Genomic DNA, 14,733 nt, shown 5'->3' on the forward strand with positions numbered 1-14,733 from the left:
AACTCCAGCTGCTTAACTCTGCAGTGATCTGGTCGGCCTATGAATTTAATAATCTGAAAACTGTTAGTTTGATTCCCACACCGGGCAATTTTTCCATCTTTTGCCATGAGGTTTCGTTGACTTCTTGTCTTTAGCCATGAGAGACAAAACTGGGCAATTTTCTTGTCTTTAGCCATGAGGTTTTGTTGATTTCCTTAAGAGATGAGCATGAGTTTAGCTTAGAAGGTAATTTTTCCATCTTTTGCCATGAGGTTTGGTTGACTTCTTGTCTTTAGCCATGAGAGACACAACTGGGCAATTTTCTTGTCTTTAGCCATGAGGTTTTGCTGAATTCCTTAAGAGATGGGCATGAGTTTAGCTTAGAAGGCAAGTGGACCAAATGAATGGCTTAAAGCTGTGGGGTAATGATTTTCTTTTTCCATCCACAAAGTACAACTCCAACTCCAGCTGCTTAACTCTGCAGTGATCTGGTCGGCCTATGACTTTAATAATCTGAAAACTGTGAGTTTAATCCTCACACCAGGCAATTTTTCCACCTTTTGCCATGAGGTTTGGTTGACTTCCTTAGCATCATAGAGTTAGAAAGTGGAGATGGGGATGAGTTTAGCTTTGAAGCCAAGTGGGATCTTGAGAAAATGGATATAATAAATGGCTAACAACAGATGTGTTCCGATTTCTTTCTTTTCACCCACAAAGACCAACTAGAACTCCGTCCGCTTCACTTTCAAATGACCTCACCCTCCTTTGAACTTGCCTGCAAGTTTATAAAAAAAACATATTCCCATACCGGGAGTCAAATCCGGGCCGCCTGGGTGAAAACCAGGAATCCTAACCGCTAGACCATATGGGACCTGCTTCTGCCACAGTTTTTTTGTATGAGGAAAAAAAAAGTAAAAAAGTAATCTAAAATTTGTATTCTTTTGAATTATCCGCTTGGCACTGGATCATACCACCATGCCACTTGCCTCGTTAGAGCAGTAGGTAGCGCGTCAGTCTCATAATCTGAAGGTCGTGAGTTCGATCCTCACACGGGGCAATTTTTCTTGGCTTTAGCCATGAGGTTTTGTTGATTTCCTTAAGAGATGGGCATGAGTTTAGCTTAGAAGGCAAGTGGACCAAATGAATGGCTTAAAGCTGTGGGGTAAGGATTTTCTTTTTTCATCCACAAAGAACAACTCCAACTCCAGCTGCTTAACTCTGCAGTGATCTGGTCGGCCTATGAATTTAATAATCTGAAAACTGTGAGTTTAATCCTCACACCAGGCAATTTTTCCACCTTTTGCCATGAGGTTTGGTTGACTTCCTTAGCATCATAGAGTTAGAAAGTGGAGATGGGGATGAGTTTTGCTTTGAAGCCAAGTGGGATCTTGAGAAAATGGATATAATAAATGGCTAACAACAGATGTGTTCCGATTTCTTTCTTTTCACCCACAAAGACCAACTAGAACTCCGTCCGCTTCACTTTCAAATGACCTCACCCTCCTTTGAACTTGCCTGCAAGTTTATAAAAAAAACATATTCCCATACCGGGAGTCAAACCCGGGCCGCCTGGGTGAAAACCAGGAATCCTAACCGCTAGACCATATGGGACCTGCTTCTGCCACAGTTTTTTTGTATGAGGAAAAAAAAAAGTAAAAAAGTGATCTAAAATTTGTATTCTTTTGAATTATCCGCTTGGCACTGGATCATACCACCATGCCACTTGCCTCGTTAGAGCAGTAGGTAGCGCGTCAGTCTCATAATCTGAAGGTCGTGAGTTCGATCCTCACACGGGGCAATTTTTCTTGGCTTTAGCCATGAGGTTTTGTTGATTTCCTTAAGAGATGGGCATGAGTTTAGCTTAGAAGGCAAGTGGACCAAATGAATGGCTTAAAGCTGTGGGGTAAGGATTTTCTTTTTTCATCCAGAAAGAACAACTCCAACTCCAGCTGCTTAACTCTGCAGTGATCTGGTCGGCCTATGAATTTAATAATCTGAAAACTGTGAGTTTAATCCTCACACCAGGCAATTTTTCCACCTTTTGCCATGAGGTTTGGTTGACTTCCTTAGCATCATAGAGTTAGAAAGTGGAGATGGGGATGAGTTTAGCTTTGAAGCCAAGTGGGATCTTGAGAAAATGGATATAATAAATGGCTAACAACAGATGTGTTCCGATTTCTTTCTTTTCACCCACAAAGACCAACTAGAACTCCGTCCGCTTCACTTTCAAATGACCTCACCCTCCTTTGAACTTGCCTGCAAGTTTATAAAAAAAACATATTCCCATACCGGGAGTCAAACCCGGGCCGCCTGGGCGAAAACCAGGAATCCTAACCGCTAGACCATATGGGACCTGCTTCTGGCACAGTTTTTTTGTATGAGGAAAAAAAAAAGTAAAAAAGTGATCTAAAATTTGTATTCTTTTGAATTATCCGCTTGGCACTGGATCATACCACCATGCCACTTGCCTCGTTAGCGCAGTAGGTAGCGCGTCAGTCTCATAATCTGAAGGTCGTGAGTTCGATCCTCACACGGGGCAATTTTTCTTGGCTTTAGCCATGAAGTTTTGTTGATTTCCTTAAGAGATGGGCATGAGTTTAGCTTAGAAGGCAAGTGGACCAAATGAATGGCTTAAAGCTGTGGGGTAAGGATTTTCTTTTTTCATCCACAAAGAACAACTCCAACTCCAGCTGCTTAACTCTGCAGTGATCTGGTCGGCCTATGAATTTATTAATCTGAAAACTGTGAGTTTGATTCTCACACCGGGCAATTTTTCCATCTTTTGCCATGAGGTTTGGTTGACTTCTTGTCTTTAGCCATGAGAGACAAAACTGGGCAATTTTCTTGTCTTTAGCCATGAGGTTTTGTTGATTTCCTTAAGAGATGGGCATGAGTTTAGCTTAGAAGGTAATTTTGTCATCTTTTGCCATGAGGTTTGGTTGACTTCTTGTCTTTAGCCATGAGAGACAAAACTGGGCAATTTTCTTGTCTTTAGCCATGAGGTTTTGCTGAATTCCTTAAGAGATGGGCATGAGTTTAGCTTAGAAGGCAAGTGGACCAAATGAATGGCTTAAAGCTGTGGGGTAATGATTTTCTTTTTCCATCCACAAAGTACAACTCCAACTCCAGCTGCTTAACTCTGCAGTGATCTGGTCGGCCTATGAATTTAATAATATGAAAACTGTGAGTTTGATCCTCACACCAGGCAATATTTCCATCTTTTGCCATGAGGTTTGCTTGACTTCCTTAGCATCATAGAGTTAGAAAGTGGAGATGGGGATGAGTTTAGCTTTGAAGCCAAGTGGGATCTTGAGAAAATGGATATAATAAATGGCTAACAACAGATGTGTTCCGATTTCTTTCTTTTCACCCACAAAGACCAACTAGAACTCCGTCCGCTTCACTTTCAAATGACCTCACCCTCCTTTGAACTTGCCTGCAAGTTTATAAAAAAAATACATTCCCATACCGGGAGTCGAACCCGGGCCACCTGGGTGAAAACCAGGAATCCTAACCGCTAGACCATATGGGACCTACTTCTGCCACTGTTTTTTTGTATGAGGAAAAAAAAGAAGTAAAAAAGTGATCTAAAATTTGTATTCTTTTGAATTATCCACTTGGCACTGGATCATACCACCATGCCACTTGCCTTGTTAGCGTAGTAGGTAGCGCGTCAGTCTCATAATCTGAAGGTCGTGAGTTCGATCCTCACACGGGGCAATTTTTCTTGGCTTTAGCCTTGAGGTTTTGTTGATTTCCTTAAGAGATGGGCATGAGTTTAGCTTAGAAGGCAAGTGGACCAAATGAATGGCTTAAAGCTGTGGGGTAAGGATTTTCTTTTTTCATCCACAAAGAACAACTCCAACTGCAGCTGCTTAACTCTGCAGTGATCTGGTCGGCCTATGAATTTAATAATCTGAAAACTGTGAGTTTGATTCTCACACCGGGCAATTTTTAATCTTTTGCCATGAGGTTTGGTTGACTTCTTGTCTTTAGCCATGAGAGACAAAACTGGGCAATTTTCTTGTCTTTAGCCATGAGGTTTTGTTGTTTTCCTTAAGAGATGGGCATGAGTTTAGCTTAGAAGGTAATTTTTCCATCTTTTGCCATGAGGTTTGGTTGACTTCTTGTCTTTAGCCATGAGAGACAAAACTGGGCAATTTTCTTGTCTTTAGCCATGAGGTTTTGCTGAATTCCTTAAGAGATGGGCATGAGTTTAGCTTAGAAGGCAAGTGGACCAAATGAATGGCTTAAAGCTGTGGGGTAATGATTTTCTTTTTCCATCCACAAAGTACAACTCCAACTTCAGCTGCTTAACTCTGCAGTGATCTGGTCGGCCTATGAATTTAATAATCTGAAAACTGTGAGTTTAATCCTCACACCAGGCAATTTTTCCATCTTTTGCCACGAGGTTTGGTTGACTTCCTTAGCATCATAGAGTTAGAAAGTGGAGATGGGGATGAGTTTAGCTTTGAAGCCAAGTGGGATCTTGAGAAAATGGATATAATAAATGGCTAACAACAGATGTGTTCCGATTTCTTTCTTTTCACCCACAAAGACCAACTAGAACTCCGTCCGCTTCACTTTCAAATGACCTCACCCTCCTTTGAACTTGCCTGCAAGTTTATAAAAAAAACACATTCCCATACCGGGAGTCGAACCCGGGCCACCTGGGTGAAAACCAGGAATCCTAACCGCTAGACCATATGGAACCTGCTTCTGCCACAGTTTTTTTGTATGAGGAAAAAAAAAAGTAAAAAAGTGATCTAAAATTTGTATTCTTTTGAATTATCCGCTTGGCACTGGATCATACCACCATGCCACTTGCCTCGTTAGCGTAGTAGGTAGCGCGTCAGTCTCATAATCTGAAGGTCGTGAGTTCGATCCTCACACGGGGCAATTTTTCTTGGCTTTAGCCATGAGGTTTTGTTGATTTCCTTAAGAGATGAGCATGAGTTTAGCTTAGAAGGCAAGTGGACCAAATGAATGGCTTAAAGCTGTGGGGTAATGATTTTCTTTTTTCATCCACAAAGAACAACTCCAACTCCAGCTGCTTAACTCTGCAGTGATCTGATCGGCCTATGAATTTAATATTCTGAAAACTGTGAGTTTGATTCCCACACTGGGCAATTTTTCCATCTTTTGCCATGAGGTTTGGTTGACTTCTTGTCTTTAGCCATGAGAGACAAAACTGGGCAATTTTCTTGTCTTTAGCCATGAGGTTTTGTTGATTTCCTTAAGAGATGGGCATGAGTTTAGCTTAGAAGGTAATTTTTCCATCTTTTGCCATGAGGTTTGGTTGACTTCTTGTCTTTAGCCATGAGAGACAAAACTGGGCAATTTTCTTGTCTTTAGCCATGAGGTTTTGCTGAATTCCTTAAGAGATGGGCATGAGTTTAGCTTAGAAGGCAAGTGGACCAAATGAATGGCTTAAAGCTGTGGGGTAATGATTTTCTTTTTCCATCCACAAAGTACAACTCCAACTCCAGCTGCTTAACTCTGCAGTGATCTGGTCGGCCTATGAATTTAATAATCTGAAAACTGTGAGTTTAATCCTCACACCAGGCAATTTTTCCATCTTTTGCCATGAGGTTTGGTTGACTTCCTCAGCATCATAGAGTTAGAAAGTGGAGATGGGGATGAGTTTAGCTTTGAAGCCAAGTGGGATCTTGAGAAAATGGATATAATAAATGGCTAACAACAGATGTGTTCCGATTTCTTTCTTTTCACCCACAAAGACCAACTAGAACTCCGTCCGCTTCACTTTCAAATGACCTCATCCTCCTTTGAACTTGCCTGCAAGTTTATAAAAAAAAACACATTCCCATACCAAGAGTCGAACCCGGGCCGCCTGGGTGAAAACCAGGAATCCTAACCGCTAGACCATATGGGACCTGCTTCTGCCACAGTTTTTTTGTATGAGGAAAAAAAAAAGTAAAAAAGTGATCTAAAATTTGTATTCTTTTGAATTATCCGCTTGGCACTGGATCAAACCACCATGCCACTTGCCTCGTTAGCGCAGTAGGTAGCGCGTCAGTCTCATAATCTGAAGGTCGTGAGTTCGATCCTCACACGGGGCAATTTTTCTTGGCTTTAGCCATGAGGTTTTGTTGATTTCCTTAAGAGATGGGCATGAGTTTAGCTTAGAAGGCAAGTGGACCAAATGAATGGCTTAAAGCTGTGGGGTAATGATTTTCTTTTTTCATCCACAAAGAACAACTCCAACTCCAGCTGCTTAACTCTGCAGTGATCTAGGCGGCCTATGAATTTAATAATCTGAAAACTGTGAGTTTGATTCCCACACCGGGCAATTTTTCCATCTTTTGCCATGAGGTTTGGTTGACTTCTTGTCTTTAGCCATGAGAGACAAAACTGGGCAATTTTCTTGTCTTTAGCCATGACGTTTTGTTGATTTCCTTAAGAGATGGGCATGAGTTTAGCTTAGAAGGTAATTTTTCCATCTTTTGCCATGGGGTTTGGTTGACTTCTTGTCTTTAGCCATGAGAGACAAAACTGGGCAATTTTCTTGTCTTTAGCCATGAGGTTTTGCTGAATTCCTTAAGAGATGGGAATGAGTTTAGCTTAGAAGGCAAGTGGACCAAATGAATGGCTTAAAGCTGTGGGGTAATGATTTTCTTTTTCCATCCACAAAGTACAACTCCAACTCCAGCTGCTTAACTCTGCAGTGATCTGGTCGGCCTATGAATTTAATAATCTGAAAACTGTGAGTTTAATCCTCACACCAGGCAATTTTTCCATCTTTTGCCATGAGGTTTGGTTGACTTCCTTAGCATCATAGAGTTAGAAAGTGGAGATGGGGATGAGTTTAGCTTTGAAGCCAAGTGGGATCTTGAGAAAATCGATATAATAAATGGCTAACAACAGATGTGTTCCGATTTCTTTCTTTTCACCCACAAAGACCAACTACAACTCCATCCGCTTCACTTTCCAATGACCTCACCCTCCTTTGAACTTGCCTGCAAGTTTATAAAAAAAACACATTCCCATACCGGGAGTCGAACCCGGGCCGCCTGGGTGAAAACCAGGAATCCTAACCGCTAGACCATATGGGACCTACGTCTGCCACTGTTTTTTTGTTTGAGGAAAAAAAAAAAGTAAAAAAGTGATCTAAAATTTGTATTCTTTTGAATTATCAGCTTGGCACTGGATCATACCATCATACCATCATACCACCATGCCACTTGCCTCGTTAGCGCAGTAGGTAGCGCGTCAGTCTCATAATCTGAAGGTCGTGAGTTCAATCCTCACACGGGGCAATTTTTCTTGGCTTTAGCCATGAGGTTTTGTTGATTTCCTTAAGAGATGGGCATGAGTTTAGCTTAGAAGGCAAGTGGACCAAATGAATGGCTTAAAGCTGTGGGGTAATGATTTTCTTTTTTCATCCACAAAGAACAACTCCAACTCCAGCTTCTTAACTCTGCAGTGATCTGGTCGGCCTATGAATTTAATAATCTGAAAACTGTGAGTTTGATTCCCACACCGGGCAATTTTTCCATCTTTTGCCATGAGGTTTGGTTGATTTCCTTAAGAGATGGGCATGAGTTTAGCTTAGAAGGTAATTTTTCCATCTTTTGCCATGAGGTTTGGTTGACTTCTTGTCTTTAGCCATGAGAGACAAAACTGGGCAATTTTCTTGTCTTTAGCCATGAGGTTTCGCTGAATTCCTTAAGAGATGGGCATAAGTTTAGCTTAGAAGGCAAGTGGACCAAATGAATGGCTTAAAGCTGTGGGGTAATGATTTTCTTTTTCCATCCACAAAGTACAACTCCAACTCCAGCTGCTTAACTCTGCAGTGATCTGGTCGGCCTATGAATTTAATAATCTGAAAACTGTGAGTTTAATCCTCACACCAGGCAATTTTTCCATCTTTTGCCATGAGGTTTGGTTGACTTCCTTAGCATCATAGAGTTAGAAAGTGGAGATGGGGATGAGTTTAGCTTTGAAGCCAAGTGGGATCTTGAGAAAATCGATATAATAAATGGCTAACAACAGATGTGTTCCGATTTCTTTCTTTTCACCCACAAAGACCAACTACAACTCCATCCGCTTCACTTTCCAATGACCTCACCCTCCTTTGAACTTGCCTGCAAGTTTATAAAAAAAACACATTCCCATACCGGGAGTCGAACCCGGGCCGCCTGGGTGAAAACCAGGAATCCTAACCGCTAGACCATATGGGACCTGCTTCTGGCACAGTTTTTTTGTTGGAGGAAAAAAAAAAAGTAAAAAAGTGATCTAAAATTTGTATTCTTTTGAATTATCCGCTTGGCACTGGATCATACCACCATGCCACTTGCCTCGTTAGCGTAGTAGGTAGCGCGTCAGTCTCATAATCTGAAGGTCGTGAGTTCGATCCTCACACGGGGCAATTTTTCTTGGCTTTAGCCATGAGGTTTTGTTGATTTCCTTAAGAGATGAGCATGAGTTTAGCTTAGAAGGCAAGTGGACCAAATGAATGGCTTAAAGCTGTGGGGTAATGATTTTCTTTTTTCATCCACAAAGAACAACTCCAACTCCAGCTGCTTAACTCTGCAGTGATCTGGTCGGCCTATGAATTTAATAATCTGAAAACTGTGAGTTTGATTCCCACACCGGGCAATTTTTCCATCTTTTGCCATGAGGTTTGGTTGACTTCTTGTCTTTAGCCATGAGAGACAAAACTGGGCAATTTTCTTGTCTTTAGCCATGAGGTTTTGTTGATTTCCTTAAGAGATGGGCATGAGTTTAGCTTAGAAGGTAATTTTTCCATCTTTTGCCATGAGGTTTGGTTGACTTCTTGTCTTTAGCCATGAGAGACAAAACTGGGCAATTTTCTTGTCTTTAGCCATGAGGTTTTGCTGAATTCCTTAAGAGATGGGCATGAGTTTAGCTTAGAAGGCAAGTGGACCAAATGAATGGCTTAAAGCTGTGGGGTAATGATTTTCTTTTTCCATCCACAAAGTACAACTCCAACTCCAGCTGCTTAACTCTGCAGTGATCTGGTCGGCCTATGAATTTAATAATCTGAAAACTGTGAGTTTAATCCTCACACCAGGCAATTTTTCCATCTTTTGCCATGAGGTTTGGTTGACTTCCTTAGCATCATAGAGTTAGAAAGTGGAGATGGGGATGAGTTTAGCTTTGAAGCCAAGTGGGATCTTGAGAAAATCGATATAATAAATGGCTAACAACAGATGTGTTCCGATTTCTTTCTTTTCACCCACAAAGACCAACTAGAATTCCATCCGCTTCACTTTCAAATGACCTCACCCTCCTTTGAACTTGCCTGCAAGTTTATAAAGAAAACACATTCCCATACCGGGAGTCGAACCCGGGCCGCCTGGGTGAAAACCAGGAATCCTAACCGCTAGACCATATTGGACCTGCTTCTGCCACAGTTTTTTTGTATGAGGAAAAAAAAAAGTTAAAAAGTGATCTAAAATTTGTATTCTTTTGAATTATCCGCTTGGCACTGGATCATACCACCATGCCACTTGCCTCGTTAGCGCAGTAGGTAGCGCGTCAGTCTCATAATCTGAAGGTCGTGAGTTCAATCCTCACACGGGGCAATTTTTCTTGGCTTTAGCCATGAGGTTTTGTTGATTTCCTTAAGAGATGGGCATGAGTTTAGCTTAGAAGGCAAGTGGACCAAATGAATGGCTTAAAGCTGTGGGGTAATGATTTTCTTTTTTCATCCACAAAGAACAACTCCAACTCCAGCTGCTTAACTCTGCAGTGATCTGGTCGGCCTATGAATTTAATAATCTGAAAACTGTGAGTTTGATTCCCACACCGGGCAATTTTTCCATCTTTTGCCATGAGGTTTGGTTGACTTCTTGTCTTTAGCCATGAGAGACAAAACTGGGCAATTTTCTTGTCTTTAGCCATGAGGTTTTGCTGAATTCCTTAAGAGATGGGCATGAGTTTAGCTTAGAAGGCAAGTGGACCAAATGAATGGCTTAAAGCTGTGGGGTAATGATTTTCTTTTTCCATCCACAAAGTACAACTCCAACTCCAGCTGCTTAACTCTGCAGTGATCTGGTCGGCCTATGAATTTAATAATCTGAAAACTGTGAGTTTAATCCTCACACCAGGCAATTTTTCCATCTTTTGCCATGAGGTTTGGTTGACTTCCTTAGCATCATAGAGTTAGAAAGTGGAGATGGGGATGAGTTTAGCTTTGAAGCCAAGTGGGATCTTGAGAAAATCGATATAATAAATGGCTAACAACAGATGTGTTACGATTTCTTTCTTTTCACCCACAAAGACCAACTAGAACTCCGTCCGCTTCACTTTCAAATGACCTCACCCTCCTTTGAACTTGCCTGCAAGTTTATAAAAAAAACACATTCCCATACCGGGAATCGAACCCGGGCCGCCTGGGTGAAAACCATGAATCCTAACCGCTAGACCATATGGGACCTGCTTCTGCCACAGTTTTTTTGTATGAGGAAAAAAAAAAGTAAAAAAGTGATCTAAAATTTGTATTCTTTTGAATTATCCGCTTGGCACTGGATCAAACCACCATGCCACTTGCCTCGTTAGCGCAGTAGGTAGCGCGTCAGTCTCATAATCTGAAGGTCGTGAATTCGATCCTCACACGGGGCAATTTTTCTTGGCTTTAGCCATGAGGTTTTGTTGATTTCCTTAAGAGATGGGCATGAGTTTAGCTTAGAAGGCAAGTGGACCAAATGAATGGCTTAAAGCTGTGGGGTAATGATTTTCTTTTTTCATCCACAAAGAACAACTCCAACTCCAGCTGCTTAACTCTGCAGTGATCTGGTTGGCCTATGAATTTAATAATCTGAAAACTGTGAGTTTGATTCCCACACCGGGCAATTTTTCCATCTTTTGCCATGAGGTTTGGTTGACTTCTTGTCTTTAGCCATGAGAGACAAAACTGGGCAATTTTCTTGTCTTTAGCCATGAGGTTTTGTTGATTTCCTTAAGAGATGGGCATGAGTTTAGCTTAGAAGGTAATTTTTCCATCTTTTGCCATGAGGTTTGGTTGACTTCTTGTCTTTAGCCATGAGAGACAAAACTGGGCAATTTTCTTGTCTTTAGCCATGAGGTTTTGCTGAATTCCTTAAGAGATGGGCATGAGTTTAGCTTAGAAGGCAAGTGGACCAAATGAATGGCTTAAAGCTGTGGGGTAATGATTTTCTTTTTTCATCCACAAAGAACAACTCCAACTCCAGCTGCTTAACTCTGCAGTGATCTGGTCGGCCTATGAATTTAATAATCTGAAAACTGTGAGTTTGATTCCCACACCGGGCAATTTTTCCATCTTTTGCCATGAGGTTTGGTTGACTTCTTGTCTTTACCCATGAGAGACAAAACTGGGCAATTTTCTTGTCTTTAGCCATGAGGTTTTGTTGATTTCCTTAAGAGATGGGCATGAGTTTAGCTTAGAAGGTAATTTTTCCATCTTTTGCCATGAGGTTTGGTTGACTTCTTGTCTTTAGCCATGAGAGACAAAACTGGGCAATTTTCTTGTCTTTAGCCATGAGGTTTTGCTGAATTCCTTAAGAGATGGGCATGAGTTTAGCTTAGAAGGCAAGTGGACCAAATGAATGGCTTAAAGCTGTGGGGTAATGATTTTCTTTTTCCATCCACAAAGTACAACTCCAACTCCAGCTGCTTAACTCTGCAGTGATCTGGTCGGCCTATGAATTTAATAATCTGAAAACTGTGAGTTTAATCCTCACACCAGGCAATTTTTCCATCTTTTGCCATGAGGTTTGGTTGACTTCCTCAGCATCATAGAGTTAGAAAGTGGAGATGGGGATGAGTTTAGCTTTGAAGCCAAGTGGGATCTTGAGAAAATGGATATAATAAATGGCTAACAACAGATGTGTTCCGATTTCTTTCTTTTCACCCACAAAGACCAACTAGAACTCCGTCCGCTTCACTTTCAAATGACCTCACCCTCCTTTGAACTTGCCTGCAAGTTTATAAAAAAAACTCATTCCCATACCGGGAGTCGAACCCGGGCCGCCTGGGTGAAAACCAGGAATCCTAACCGCTAGACCATATGGGACCTGCTTCTGCCACAGTTTTTTTGTATGAGGAAAAAAAAAAGTAAAAAAGTGATCTAAAATTTGTATTCTTTTGAATTATCCGCTTGGCACTGGATCAAACCACGATGCCACTTGCCTCGTTAGCGCAGTAGGTAGCGCGTCAGTCTCATAATCTGAAGGTCGTGAGTTCGATCCTCACACGGGGCAATTTTTCTTGGCTTTAGCCATGAGGTTTTGTTGATTTCCTTAAGAGATGGGCATGAGTTTAGCTTAGAAGGCAAGTGGACCAAATGAATGGCTTAAAGCTGTGGGGTAATGATTTTCTTTTTTCATCCACAAAGAACAACTCCAACTCCAGCTGCTTAACTCTGCAGTGATCTGGTCGGCCTATGAATTTAATAATCTGAAAACTGTGAGTTTGATTCCCACACCGGGCAATTTTTCCATCTTTTGCCATGAGGTTTGGTTGACTTCTTGTCTTTAGCCATGAGAGACAAAACTGGGCAATTTTCTTGTCTTTAGCCATGACGTTTTGTTGATTTCCTTAAGAGATGGGCATGAGTTTAGCTTAGAAGGTAATTTTTCCATCTTTTGCCATGGGGTTTGGTTGACTTCTTGTCTTTAGCCATGAGAGACAAAACTGGGCAATTTTCTTGTCTTTAGCCATGAGGTTTTGCTGAATTCCTTAAGAGATGGGCATGAGTTTAGCTTAGAAGGCAAGTGGACCAAATGAATGGCTTAAAGCTGTGGGGTAATGATTTTCTTTTTCCATCCACAAAGTACAACTCCAACTCCAGCTGCTTAACTCTGCAGTGATCTGGTCGGCCTATGAATTTAATAATCTGAAAACTGTGAGTTTAATCCTCACACCAGGCAATTTTTCCATCTTTTGCCATGAGGTTTGGTTGACTTCCTTAGCATCATAGAGTTAGAAAGTGGAGATGGGGATGAGTTTAGCTTTGAAGCCAAGTGGGATCTTGAGAAAATCGATATAATAAATGGCTAACAACAGATGTGTTCCGATTTCTTTCTTTTCACCCACAAAGACCAACTACAACTCCATCCGCTTCACTTTCCAATGACCTCACCCTCCTTTGAACTTGCCTGCAAGTTTATAAAAAAAACACATTCCCATACCGGGAGTCGAACCCGGGCCGCCTGGGTGAAAACCAGGAATCCTAACCGCTAGACCATATGGGACCTACGTCTGCCACTGTTTTTTTGTTTGAGGAAAAAAAAAAAAGTAAAAAAGTGATCTAAAATTTGTATTCTTTTGAATTATCAGCTTGGCACTGGATCATACCATCATACCACCATGCCACTTGCCTCGTTAGCGCAGTAGGTAGCGCGTCAGTCTCATAATCTGAAGGTCGTGAGTTCAATCCTCACACGGGGCAATTTTTCTTGGCTTTAGCCATGAGGTTTTGTTGATTTCCTTAAGAGATGGGCATGAGTTTAGCTTAGAAAGCAAGTGGACCAAATGAATGGCTTAAAGCTGTGGGGTAATGATTTTCTTTTTTCATCCACAAAGAACAACTCCAACTCCAGCTTCTTAACTCTGCAGTGATCTGGTCGGCCTATGAATTTAATAATCTGAAAACTGTGAGTTTGATTCCCACACCGGGCAATTTTTCCATCTTTTGCCATGAGGTTTGGTTGACTTCTTGTCTTTAGCCATGAGAGACAAAACTGGGCAATTTTCTTGTCTTTAGCCATGAGGTTTTGTTGATTTCCTTAAGAGATGGGCATGAGTTTAGCTTAGAAGGTAATTTTTCCATCTTTTGCCATGAGGTTTGGTTGACTTCTTGTCTTTAGCCATGAGAGACAAAACTGGGCAATTTTCTTGTCTTTAGCCATGAGGTTTCGCTGAATTCCTTAAGAGATGGGCATAAGTTTAGCTTAGAAGGCAAGTGGACCAAATGAATGGCTTAAAGCTGTGGGGTAATGATTTTCTTTTTCCATCCACAAAGTACAACTCCAACTTCAGCTGCTTAACTCTGCAGTGATCTGGTCGGCCTATGAATTTAATAATCTGAAAACTGTGAGTTTAATCCTCACACCAGGCAATTTTTCCATCTTTTGCCATGAGGTTTGGTTGACTTCCTTAGCATCATAGAGTTAGAAAGTGGAGATGGGGATGAGTTTAGCTTTGAAGCCAAGTGGGATCTTGAGAAAATCGATATAATAAATGGCTAACAACAGATGTGTTCCGATTTCTTTCTTTTCACCCACAAAGACCAACTACAACTCCATCCGCTTCACTTTCCAATGACCTCACCCTCCTTTGAACTTGCCTGCAAGTTTATAAAAAAAACACATTCCCATACCGGGAGTTGAACCCGGGCCGCCTGGGTGAAAACCAGGAATCCTAACCGCTAGACCATATGGGACCTGCTTCTGCCACAGTTTTTTTGTTGGAGGAAAAAAAAAAAGTAAAAAAGTGATCTAAAATTTGTATTCTTTTGAATTATCCGCTTGGCACTGGATCATACCACCATGCCACTTGCCTCGTTAGCGTAGTAGGTAGCGCGTCAGTCTCATAATCTGAAGGTCGTGAGTTCGATCCTCACACGGGGCAATTTTTCTTGGCTTTAGCCATGAGGTTTTGTTGATTTCCTTAAGAGATGAGCATGAGTTTAGCTTAGAAGGCAAGTGGACCAAATGAATGGCTTAAAGCTGTGGGGTAATGATTTTCTTTTTTCATCCACAAAGAACAACTCCAACTCCAGCTGCT

General features: G+C 41.4%; 23 non-coding genes across 23 annotated transcripts; 12 read left to right on the forward strand and 11 right to left on the reverse strand.

Annotated features, from left to right (window-relative positions):
• Positions 1-1,518: 1,518 nt before the first annotated feature.
• TRNAE-UUC (transfer RNA glutamic acid (anticodon UUC)) lies at positions 1,519-1,590 on the reverse strand. Its single transcript has one exon. It is a non-coding gene; the product is annotated as a tRNA-Glu (tRNA).
• A 114-nt stretch (positions 1,591-1,704) lies between these two features.
• TRNAM-CAU (transfer RNA methionine (anticodon CAU)) lies at positions 1,705-1,777 on the forward strand. The gene has a single exon. It is a non-coding gene; the product is annotated as a tRNA-Met (tRNA).
• A 482-nt stretch (positions 1,778-2,259) lies between these two features.
• TRNAE-UUC (transfer RNA glutamic acid (anticodon UUC)) lies at positions 2,260-2,331 on the reverse strand. The gene has a single exon. It is a non-coding gene; the product is annotated as a tRNA-Glu (tRNA).
• A 114-nt stretch (positions 2,332-2,445) lies between these two features.
• On the forward strand, positions 2,446-2,518 carry TRNAM-CAU (transfer RNA methionine (anticodon CAU)). Its single transcript has one exon. It is a non-coding gene; the product is annotated as a tRNA-Met (tRNA).
• A 921-nt stretch (positions 2,519-3,439) lies between these two features.
• Positions 3,440-3,511, reverse strand: TRNAE-UUC (transfer RNA glutamic acid (anticodon UUC)). The gene has a single exon. It is a non-coding gene; the product is annotated as a tRNA-Glu (tRNA).
• A 115-nt stretch (positions 3,512-3,626) lies between these two features.
• TRNAM-CAU (transfer RNA methionine (anticodon CAU)) lies at positions 3,627-3,699 on the forward strand. The gene has a single exon. It is a non-coding gene; the product is annotated as a tRNA-Met (tRNA).
• A 920-nt stretch (positions 3,700-4,619) lies between these two features.
• TRNAE-UUC (transfer RNA glutamic acid (anticodon UUC)) lies at positions 4,620-4,691 on the reverse strand. The gene has a single exon. It is a non-coding gene; the product is annotated as a tRNA-Glu (tRNA).
• Positions 4,692-4,805: 114 nt separating this feature from the next.
• Positions 4,806-4,878, forward strand: TRNAM-CAU (transfer RNA methionine (anticodon CAU)). Its single transcript has one exon. It is a non-coding gene; the product is annotated as a tRNA-Met (tRNA).
• A 1,108-nt stretch (positions 4,879-5,986) lies between these two features.
• On the forward strand, positions 5,987-6,059 carry TRNAM-CAU (transfer RNA methionine (anticodon CAU)). The gene has a single exon. It is a non-coding gene; the product is annotated as a tRNA-Met (tRNA).
• Positions 6,060-6,980: 921 nt separating this feature from the next.
• Positions 6,981-7,052, reverse strand: TRNAE-UUC (transfer RNA glutamic acid (anticodon UUC)). The gene has a single exon. It is a non-coding gene; the product is annotated as a tRNA-Glu (tRNA).
• Positions 7,053-7,183: 131 nt separating this feature from the next.
• TRNAM-CAU (transfer RNA methionine (anticodon CAU)) lies at positions 7,184-7,256 on the forward strand. The gene has a single exon. It is a non-coding gene; the product is annotated as a tRNA-Met (tRNA).
• Positions 7,257-8,108: 852 nt separating this feature from the next.
• On the reverse strand, positions 8,109-8,180 carry TRNAE-UUC (transfer RNA glutamic acid (anticodon UUC)). Its single transcript has one exon. It is a non-coding gene; the product is annotated as a tRNA-Glu (tRNA).
• A 115-nt stretch (positions 8,181-8,295) lies between these two features.
• On the forward strand, positions 8,296-8,368 carry TRNAM-CAU (transfer RNA methionine (anticodon CAU)). The gene has a single exon. It is a non-coding gene; the product is annotated as a tRNA-Met (tRNA).
• A 921-nt stretch (positions 8,369-9,289) lies between these two features.
• Positions 9,290-9,361, reverse strand: TRNAE-UUC (transfer RNA glutamic acid (anticodon UUC)). The gene has a single exon. It is a non-coding gene; the product is annotated as a tRNA-Glu (tRNA).
• Positions 9,362-9,475: 114 nt separating this feature from the next.
• TRNAM-CAU (transfer RNA methionine (anticodon CAU)) lies at positions 9,476-9,548 on the forward strand. The gene has a single exon. It is a non-coding gene; the product is annotated as a tRNA-Met (tRNA).
• A 780-nt stretch (positions 9,549-10,328) lies between these two features.
• TRNAE-UUC (transfer RNA glutamic acid (anticodon UUC)) lies at positions 10,329-10,400 on the reverse strand. The gene has a single exon. It is a non-coding gene; the product is annotated as a tRNA-Glu (tRNA).
• Positions 10,401-10,514: 114 nt separating this feature from the next.
• Positions 10,515-10,587, forward strand: TRNAM-CAU (transfer RNA methionine (anticodon CAU)). Its single transcript has one exon. It is a non-coding gene; the product is annotated as a tRNA-Met (tRNA).
• A 1,360-nt stretch (positions 10,588-11,947) lies between these two features.
• Positions 11,948-12,019, reverse strand: TRNAE-UUC (transfer RNA glutamic acid (anticodon UUC)). The gene has a single exon. It is a non-coding gene; the product is annotated as a tRNA-Glu (tRNA).
• Positions 12,020-12,133: 114 nt separating this feature from the next.
• Positions 12,134-12,206, forward strand: TRNAM-CAU (transfer RNA methionine (anticodon CAU)). The gene has a single exon. It is a non-coding gene; the product is annotated as a tRNA-Met (tRNA).
• Positions 12,207-13,127: 921 nt separating this feature from the next.
• On the reverse strand, positions 13,128-13,199 carry TRNAE-UUC (transfer RNA glutamic acid (anticodon UUC)). The gene has a single exon. It is a non-coding gene; the product is annotated as a tRNA-Glu (tRNA).
• Positions 13,200-13,323: 124 nt separating this feature from the next.
• TRNAM-CAU (transfer RNA methionine (anticodon CAU)) lies at positions 13,324-13,396 on the forward strand. The gene has a single exon. It is a non-coding gene; the product is annotated as a tRNA-Met (tRNA).
• A 921-nt stretch (positions 13,397-14,317) lies between these two features.
• TRNAE-UUC (transfer RNA glutamic acid (anticodon UUC)) lies at positions 14,318-14,389 on the reverse strand. Its single transcript has one exon. It is a non-coding gene; the product is annotated as a tRNA-Glu (tRNA).
• A 115-nt stretch (positions 14,390-14,504) lies between these two features.
• On the forward strand, positions 14,505-14,577 carry TRNAM-CAU (transfer RNA methionine (anticodon CAU)). The gene has a single exon. It is a non-coding gene; the product is annotated as a tRNA-Met (tRNA).
• The last annotated feature ends 156 nt before the right edge of the window (positions 14,578-14,733 follow it).

Source organism: Hyla sarda, chromosome 4, assembly GCF_029499605.1.
Source record: "Hyla sarda isolate aHylSar1 chromosome 4, aHylSar1.hap1, whole genome shotgun sequence".
Lineage (NCBI taxonomy): Eukaryota > Metazoa > Chordata > Amphibia > Anura > Hylidae > Hyla > Hyla sarda.